The sequence below is a fragment of the Hordeum vulgare genome, chromosome 3H, assembly GCF_904849725.1.
Source record: "Hordeum vulgare subsp. vulgare chromosome 3H, MorexV3_pseudomolecules_assembly, whole genome shotgun sequence".
NCBI lineage: Eukaryota > Viridiplantae > Streptophyta > Magnoliopsida > Poales > Poaceae > Hordeum > Hordeum vulgare.
This window is the reverse complement of record NC_058520.1, coordinates 514,216,285-514,226,576: the sequence shown is the minus strand read 5'-3', so window position 1 is coordinate 514,226,576 and position 10,292 is coordinate 514,216,285.

The window sequence follows — 10,292 nt, the reverse complement described above, 5'->3', positions numbered from 1 at the left end:
AGTTACCGGGAATGTACCGGGAATGACCAATGGGTTCCGGGAGTTCACCGGGGGGCAACCCACCCCGGGGAAGCCCATAGGCCTTGGGGGTGGCGCACCAGCCCTTAGTGGGCTTGTGGGACAGCCCAAGAAGGCCCTATGCGCCATAGGAAGAAAATCAAAGAGAAAATAAAAAAAAAGGAGGTGGGAAAAGGGGGAAGGACTCCTCCTTCCAAACCTACTTGGACTCGGTTTGGAAGCGGAGGGTTGCCCCCCTTGGCTCGGCTGAAGCCCTTAGGGGTCCTTGGACCCCAAGGCAAGGCTCCCCCTCTTCCCCCTATATATACGGAGGTTTTAGGGCTGATTTGAGACGACTTTTCCACGGCAGCCCGACCACATACCTCCACGGTTTTTCCTCTAGATCGCGTTTCTGCGGAGCTCGGGCGGAGCCCTGCTGAGATAACTTCACGACCAACCTTCGGAGCGCCATCACGCTGCTGGAGAACTCTTCTACCTCTCCGTCTCTCTTGCTGGATCAAGAAGGCCGAGATCATCGTCGAGTTGTACGTGTGCTGAACGCGGAGGTGCCGTCCGTTCGGCACTAGATCGTGGGACTGATCGCGGGACGGTTCGCGGGGCGGATCGAGGGACGTGAGGACGTTCCACTACATCAACCGCGTTCACTAACGCTTCTGCTGTACGGTCTACAAGGGTACGTAGATCACACATCCCCTCTCGTAGATGGACATCACCATGATAGGTCTTCGTGCGCGTAGGAAAAAATTTGTTTCCCATGCGACGTTCCCCAACAGTGGCATCATGAGCTAGGTTCATGCGTAGATGTCTTCTCGAGTAGAACACAAAAGTTTTTGTGGGCGGTGATGTGCGTTTTGCTGCCTTCCTTAGTATTTTCTTGATTCCGCGGTATTGTTGGATCGAAGCGGCTCGGACCGACATTACTCGTACGCTTACGAGAGACTGGTTTCATCGCTACGAGTAACTCCGTTGCTCAAAGATGACTGGCGGGTGTCAGTTTCTCCAACTTTAGTTGAATCGGATTTGACCGAAGAGGTCCTTGGATGAGGTTAAATAGCAACTCATATATCTCCGTTGTGGTGTTTGCGTAAGTAAGATGCGATCCTACTAGATACCCATGGTCACCACGTAAAACATGCAACAACAAAATTAGAGGACGTCTAACTTGTTTTTGCAGGGTATGCTTGTGATGTGATATGGCCAACAATGTGATGTGATATATTGGATGTATGAGATGATCATGTTGTAATAGATAATATCGACTTGCACGTCGATGGTACGGCAACCGGCAGGAGCCATAGGGTTGTCTTTATACTAATGTTTGTGCTTGCAGATGCGTTTACTATTTTTCTAGGATGTAGCTTTAGTAGTAATAGCATGAGTAGCACGACAACCCCGATGGAGACACGTTGATGGAGATCATGGTGTGGCGCCGGTGACAAGAAGATCGTGCGGGTGCTTTGGTGATGGAGATCAAGGAGCACGTGATGATGGCCATATCATGTCACTTATGAATTGCATGTGATGTTAATCCTTTTATCCACCTTATTTTGCTTAGAACGACGGTAGCATTATGAGGTGATCTCTCACTAAAATTTCAAGACGAAATTGTGTTCTCCCCGACTGTGCACTGTTGCTACAGTTCGTCGTTTCGAGACACCACGTGATGATCGGGTGTGATAGACTCAACGTTCACATACAACGGGTGCAAAACAGTTGCGCACGCGGAACACTCGGGTTAAGCCTGACGAGCCTAGCATGTGCAGACATGGCCTTGGCACACATGAGACCGAAAGGTCGATCATGAATCATATAGATGATATGATTAGCATAGGGATGCTTACCACTGAAATTATGCTCAACTCACGTGATGATCGGACTTGAGCTAGTGTAAGTGGATCATGAACCACTCAAATGACTAGAGAGATGTACTTTTTGAGTGGGAGTTTAGCGAGTAATTTGATTAAGTTAAACTCTAATTATCTTGAACATAGTCTAAGTCCACTTTGAATATATTTGTGTTGTAGATCATGGCTCACGCGACAGTCACCCTGAATCTTAATACATTCCTAGAGAAAGCTAAGTTGAAAGATGATGGAAGCAACTTTGTAGACTGGGCTCGTAATCTTAAGCTAATCTTACAAGCTGGGAAGAAGGATTATGTCCTTAATGCTGCGCTAGGAGATGAACCACCCGCTACGGCTGATCAGGATGTTAAGAACGCTTGGTTAGCACGTAAGGAGGACTACTCAGTAGTTCAATGTGCAGTCTTGTATGGCTTAGAGCCGGGACTTCAACGTCGCTTTGAGCGCCATGGAGCATTTGAGATGTTCCAGGAGTTGAAGTTTATCTTTCAGAAGAACGCCCGGATCGAGAGGTATGAGACCTCCGATAAATTCTATGCTTGCAAGATGGAGGAGAACTCGTCTGTCAGTGAACATGTGCTCAAAATGTCTGGGTACTCAAACCGTCTAGCTGAGCTGGGGATTGAAATCCCGCAAGAAGCTATCACTCACAGAATCCTTCAATCACTTCCGCCAAGCTATAAAGGCTTTGTGTTGAACTACAACATGCAAGGGATGAACAAGTCTCCCGGCGAGTTGTTTGCGATGCTGAAAGTCGCAGAGTCTGAACTCCGTAAAGAGCATCAAGTGTTGATGGTGAATAAGACCACTAGTTTCAAGAGAAACGGCAAAGGCAAGAAGGGTAATTCGAAGAAGAGCGGCAAGCTTGTTGCCAATCCGACGAAGAAACCCAAAGCTGGACCTAAGCCTGAAACAGAGTGTTACTATTGCAAGGATATGGGTCACTAGAAGCGCAATTACCCCAAGTATCTGGCTGATAAGAAGGCGGCCAGAGAAAAATCAGATATATTCGATATACATGTTATTGATGTGTACTTAACCGGCTCTCGTAGTAGTGCCTGGGTATTCGATACCGGTTCTGTTGCTCATATTTGCAACTCGAAACAGGAACTGCGGAATAGACGAAGGCTGGCGAAAGATGAAGTGACGATGCGCGTAGGAAATGGTTCCAAGGTTGATGCAATCGCCGTCGGCACAGTTTCACTTCAGTTACCATCAGGATTAGTTATGAACTTGAATCATTGTTATTTAGTGCCTGCGTTGAGCATGAACATTATATCTGGATCTTGTTTATTGCGAGACGGTTACTCTTTTAAGTCAGAGAATAATGGTTGTTCTATTTCTATGAGTAACATCTTTTACGGTCATGCACCCAATGTGAGAGGATTGTTCATATTGAATCTTGATAGTGATACACACATACATAACATTGAGACCAAAATAGTTAGAGTTAACAATGATAGCGCCATATTTTTGTGGCACTGCCGCTTGGGTCATATTGGTGTAAAACGCATGAAGAAACTCCATGCCGATGGACTTTTGGAGTCACTTGACTTTGATTCACTTGACACATGCGAACCATGCCTCATGGGCAAGATGACTAAAACTCCGTTCTCCGGAACAATGGAGCGTGCAAGTGACTTGTTGGAAATCATACATACCGATGTGTGTGGTCCGATGAGCGTAGAGGCATGCGGCGGATATCGTTATTTTCTCACCTTCACTGAGGATTTGAGTAGATATGGTTATGTCTACTTAATGAAGCACAAGTCTGAAACATTTGAAAAGTTCAAGCAATTTCAGAGTGAAGTTGAAATCATCGTAACAAGAAGATCAAGTTCCTACGGTCTGATCGTGGGGGTGAATATCTGAGTTTCGAGTTTGGTGCTCACTTAAGACAATGTGGAATTGTTTCACAGTTGACACCGCCTGGAACACCACAGCGTAATGGTGTGTACGAACGTCGTAATCATACTTTATTAGAGATGGTGCGATCTATGATGTCTCTTACCGATTTGCCGTTATCGTTTTGGGGTTATGCATTAGAAACAGCTGCATTCACTTTAAATAGGGCACCATCAAAATCCGTTGAGACGACACCATACGAACTGTGGTATGGCAAAAGGCCAAAGTTGACGTTTCTTGAAGTTTGGGGATGTGATGCTTATGTCAAAAAGCTTCAGCCTGAAAAGCTGGAACCCAAAGCGGAAAAGTGCATCTTCATAGGTTACCCAAAAGAGACAGTTGGGTACACCTTCTATCTCAAATCCGAGGGCAAAGTGTTTGTTGCTAAAAACGGAGCTTTTCTCGAGAAAGAATTTCTCTCGAGAGAATTGAGTGGGAGGAAGATAGAACTTGATGAGGTTGTCGAACCTCTCATCCCTCTGGATGGTGGCGCAGGGCAAGGGGAAACCTCTGTCGTTGCGACGCCGGTTGAGGAGGAAGTTAATGATGATGATCATGAAACTCCGGTTCAAGTTTCTGTCGAACCACGCAGGTCGACGAGACCACGTGCTGCTCCAGAGTGGTACGGTAATCCCGTCTTGTCAATCATGTTGTTAGACAACAATGAACCTGCAAATTATGAAGAAGCAATGGTGGGCCCAGATTCCAACAAATGGCTAAAATCCATGAAGTCCGAGATAGGATCCATGTATGAGAACAAAGTGTGGACTTTGGAAGTACTACCTGAGGGCTGCAAGGCTATTCAGAACAAATGGATCTTTAAGAGGAAGACGGACGCTGACGGCAATGTGTCGTTTATAAAGCTCGACTTGTGGCAAAGGGTTTTTCACAAGTTCAAGGAGTTGACTACGATGAGACATTCTCACCCGTAGCGATGCTTAAGTCTGTTAGAATCATGTTAGCAATAGCTGCATTTTTCGATTATGAAATCTGGCAGATGGATGTCAAAACGGCGTTCCTTAACGGTTTCCTTAAGGAAGAGTTGTATATGATGCAACCCGAAGGTTTTGTCGATCCTAAGAATGCTAACAAGGTGTGCAAGCTCCAGCGATCCATTTATGGACTGGTGCAAGCATCTCGGAGTTGGAACAAACACTTTGATGAGGTGATCAAAGCATTTGGGTTTATACAAGTGGTTGGAGAATCTTGTATTTACAAGAAAGTGAGTGGGAGCTCTGTGGCGTTTCTAATATTATATGTGGATGACATATTGCTGATTGGAAACAAGGTAGAGTTTTTGAGAGCATAAAGAATTACTTGAATAAAAGTTTCTCTATGAAGGACCTAGGAGAAGCTGCTTACATTCTAGGCATTAAGATCTACAGGGATAGATCGAAACGCCTGATAGGACTTTCACAAAGCACATACCTTGATAAAGTTTTGAAGAGGTTCAAAATGGAACAGTCCAAGAAAGGGTTCTTACTAGTTTTACAAGGTACGAGATTGAGTAAGACTCAGTGCCCAGCAACTGATGAGGATAGAGAGCATATGAGCACCGTTCCCTATGCTTCAGCCATAGGTTCTATCATGTATGCAATGTTGTGCACTAGACCGGACGTTAGCCTGGCCATAAGTATGGTAGGCAGGTTCCAGAGTAATCCAGGAGTGGATCACTGGACGGCGGTCAAGAATATCCTGAAGTACCTGAAAAGGACTAAGGAGATGTTTCTCGTGTATGGAGGTGACGAAGAGCTCGCCGTAAAGGGTTACGTCGATGCAAGCTTTGACACAGATCCGGACGACTCTAAGTCGCAGACCGGATATGTATTTATTCTTAATGGGGGTGCGGTAAGCTGGTGCAGTTCCAAGCAGAGCGTCGTAGCAGATTCTACATGTGAAGCGGAGTACATGGCTGCCTCGGAGGCGGCTAAGGAGGGTGTCTGGATGAAGCAGTTCATGACGGATCTTGGAGTGGTCCCAAGTGCACTGAATCCAATAACCTTGTTCTATGACAACACGGGTGCCATTGCCTTAGCAAAGGAACCACGGTTTCACAAGAAGTCCAGACACATCAAACGACGCTTCAACCTCATCCGCGACTACGTCGAAGGGAAGGACGTGAATATATGCAAAGTGCACACGGATCTGAATGTAGCAGACCCGCTGACTAAACCTCTTCCACGGGCAAAGCATGATCAACACCAGAACTGTATGGGTGTTAGATTTATTACAATGTAATTCGCATGATGATGTGAGGGCTAGATTATTGACTCTAGTGCAAGTGGGAGACTGTTGGAATTATGCCCTAGAGGCAATAATAAATATAGTTATTATTATAATTCCTGTATCAAGATAATCGTTTATTATCCATGCTATAATTGTATTGAATGAAGACTAATATACATGTGTGGATACATAGACAAAACACTGTCCCTAGCAAGCCTCTAGTTGGCTAGCCAGTTGATCAAAGATAGTCAGTGTCTTCTGATTATGAACAAGGTGTTGTTGCTTGATAACTGGATCACGTCATTAGGAGAATCACGTGATGGACTAGACCCAAACTAATAGACGTAGCATGTCGATCGTGTCATTTTGTTGCTACTGTTTTCTGCGTGTCAAGTATTTGTTCCTATGACCATGAGATCATATAACTCACTGACACCGGAGGAATACTTTGTGTGTATCAAACGTCGCAACGTAACTGGGTGACTATAAAGATGCTCTACAAGTATCTCCAAAGGTGTTCGTTGAGTTAGTATGGATCGAGACTGAGATTTGTCACTCCGTGTGACGGGGAGGTATCTCGGGGCCCACTCGGTAATACAACATCACACACAAGCCTTGCAAGCAATGTGACTTAGTGTAATTTGCGGGATCTTGTATTATGGAACGAGTAAAGAGACTTGCCGGTAAACGAGATTGAAATAGGTATGCGGATACTGACGATCGAATCTCGGGCAAGTAACATACCGAAGGACAAAGGGAATGACATACGGGATTATATGAATCCTTGGCACTGAGGTTCAAACGATAAGATCTTCGTAGAATATGTAGGATCCAATATGGGCATCCAGGTCCCGCTATTGGATATTGACCGAGGAGTCTCTCGGGTCATGTCTACATAGTTCTCGAACCCGCAGGGTCTGCACACTTAAGGTTCGACGTTGTTTTATGCGTATTTGAGTTATATGGTTGGTTACCGAATGTTGTTTGGAGTCCTGGATGAGATCACAGACGTCACGAGGGTTTCCGGAATGGTCTGGAAACGAAGATTGATATATAGGATGACCTCATTTGATTACCGGAAGGTTTTCGGAGTTACCGGGAATGTACCGGGAATGACCAATGGGTTCCGGGAGTTCACCGGGGGGGCAACCAACCCCGGGGAAGCCCATAGGCCTTGGGGGTGGTGCACCAGCCCTTAGTGGGCTGGTGGGACTTCCCAAGAAGGCCCTATGCGCCATAGGAAGAAAATCAAAGAGAAAAAAAAGAGGAGGTGGGAAAAGGGGGAAGGACTCCTCCTTCCAAACCTAGTTGGACTCGGTTTGGAAGGGGAGGGTTGCCCCCCTTGGCTCGGCCGAAGCCCTTAGGGGTCCTTGGACCCCAAGGCAAGGCTCCCCCTCTTCTCCCTATATATACGGAGGTTTTAGGGCTGATTTGAGACGACTTTTCCATGGCAGCCCGACCACATACCTCCACGGTTTTTCCTCTAGATCGCGTTTCTGCGGAGCTCGGGCGGAGCCCTGCTGAGATAAGTTCACCACCAACCTCCGGAGCACCGTCACGCTGCCGGAGAACTCTTCTACCTCTCCGTCTCTCTTGCTGGATCAAGAAGGCCGAGATCATCGTCGAGCTGTACGTGTGCTGAACGCGGAGGTGCCGTCCGTTCGGCACTAGATCGTGGGACTGATCGCGGGACGGTTCGCGGGGCGGATCGAGGGACGTGAGGACGTTCCACTACATAAACCGCGTTCACTAACGCTTCTGCTGTACGGTCTACAAGGGTACGTAGATCAGACATCCCCTCTCGTAGATGGACATCACCATGATAGGCCTTCGTGCGCGTAGGAAAATTTTTGTTTCCCATGCGACGTTCCCCAACACCTCCTCCCTCACAACGGTGCCAGAAATTCTTCTTGCTACCTCTTGAGCTTGCGTTGGTTTTTCCCTTGAAGAGGAAAGGGTGATGCAAACAGAGCAGCAGTAAGTATTTCCCTCAGTTTGAGAACCAAGATATCAATCCAGTAGGAGTACCAACACAAGTCACCAATGTACGTGCGCAAAAACAAACAAACTTGCACCCAACGCTATAAAGGGGTTGTCAATCCCTTCACGATTAAATGCAAGGTGAGATCTGAAGGTGGAAAGTGCAACAAAGTAAAAGTGTAGAGCTAAAAATATGATGTGAAGTAGACCCGGGGGCCATAGTGTTCACTAAAGGCTTCTCTCATGATAGCAAATATTACGGTGGGTGAACAAATTACTGTCGAGCAATTGATAGAACTGTGCAAAGTCATGACGATATCTAAGGCAATGATCATACATATAGGCATCACGTCCGAGACAAGTAGACCGATACCGTCTGCATCTACTACTATTACTCCACACATCGACCGTTATCCAGCATGCATCTAGTGTATTGATTTCATAACAAACAGAGTAACGCCTTAAGCAAGGTGACATGATGTAGAGGGATAAATTCATGCAATAGATATAAACCCCCATGTTTTTACCCTTGATGGCAACGCCTCGCTACCCCTTCTCTCACTGGGTGAGGACACCGCATGGTATGAACCCAAAACCAAGCACTTCTCCCATTGCAAGAATTATAGATCAAGTTGGCCAAACGAAACCCACAACTCGAAGAGAATTACAACGATACGAAATCATGCATATAAGAGATCAGAAGAAACTCAAATAATATTAATAGATAATCTGATCATAAATCCACAATTCATCGGATCTTGACAAACACACCGCAAAAGAAGATTACATCGGATAGATCTCCATGAAGATCATGGAGAACTTTGTATTGAAGATCCAAGAGAGAGAAGAAGCCATCTAGCTACTAGCTATGGACCCGAAGGTCTGTGGTGAACTACTCACGCATCATCGGAGAGGCAATGGTGTCGATGGAGAAGCCCTCCGTATCCGAATCCCCCTCCGGCAGGGCACCAGAATGGTCCCCAGATGGGATCTTGCGGAGACAGAAACTTGCGGCGGCGGAAAAGTATTTTCGTGGCTCTCTCTGGCAGTTTGGGACTTTTCGGGGATTTATAGGCGGAAGAAGTAGGGCAAAGTAGCCACGGGGGGCCCACAAGCCTGCTAGGCGCCCCCAGGCCGCGGCTAGGGGACTTGTGGCCTCCCCCGGAGTCCTTTGCCTTGGTTCCCAAGTTCCGTGCGTATCTTCTTTTACAGAAAAAATCTTTCCGAAGGTTTTATTCCGTTTGGACTCCGTTTAATATTCTTCTCTGAAAAGGGTCAAAAACACGGAAAAAACAGGAACTGGCACTTGGCACTGAGTTAATAGGTTAGTCCAAAAAAAAGATATAAAATAGCATGATCATGCATACAAAACATCCAAAGTTGACAAGATAATAGCATGGAACCATCAAAAATTATAAATACGTTGGAGACGAATCATAGAGCATCTTTATAATCACCGAGTTATGTTGTGACAGTTGATACACAGAAGGCATTCCTCCGATGTGAGGGAGTTGCATGATCTCATGGTCATAGGAACAGATACATTGACATGCGGAAAGCAATAGCAATAAACTTAGTCATATGATCAAATGCTATGCTTACGGTTGGGTCTTGTCCATCACATCATTCTCCTAATGATGTGGTCCCGTTATCAAATGACAACTCATGCCTATGTCTAGGAAACCTTAACCATCTTTTATCAACGAGCTAGCCTAGTAGAGGCTTACTAGGGTCACTTTGTTGTCTATGTATCCACACATGTATTTGAGTTTCCAATCAATACAATTATAGCACGGATACTAAACAATTATCATGAACAAGGAAATATGATAATAACCAATTTATTATTGCCTCTAGGGCATATTTCCAACAATAAGAACATCTCTTCTAGCATCCAAATGAAGCCTAAGTTGTTCTATCAACCCCGAATACTGTTTTGAAAATTGTTCAGTAAGTAGGCTTCTCTAGTTCAGGCTCCCGACTCACACAAGTGCCAACACCTTCAAGCATCAAAGGTCAAACTTTGTGCCAACCAAGGGCATCAGGGCAATCTGAAATCCCAACTTTGTGCTAATCAAGTGTTTGAAACTTGGGCCGAAACTTTGTGTCAATCAAGGGTCAATCCCAGCTAGTGTCTAATCTGATATTATCCATCAAGGTTGAACTTTGTGCCAATCACAGATCCCATCCAGCATAGTGCACAACAAAATTGAAGATGCCGGCGGATAGCATGGCGCCCAAGGCATCGCCGCCGCCCTTGCCGAATGAGGCGCGAGGGCACGGTCGAGCCACCCCACAAGG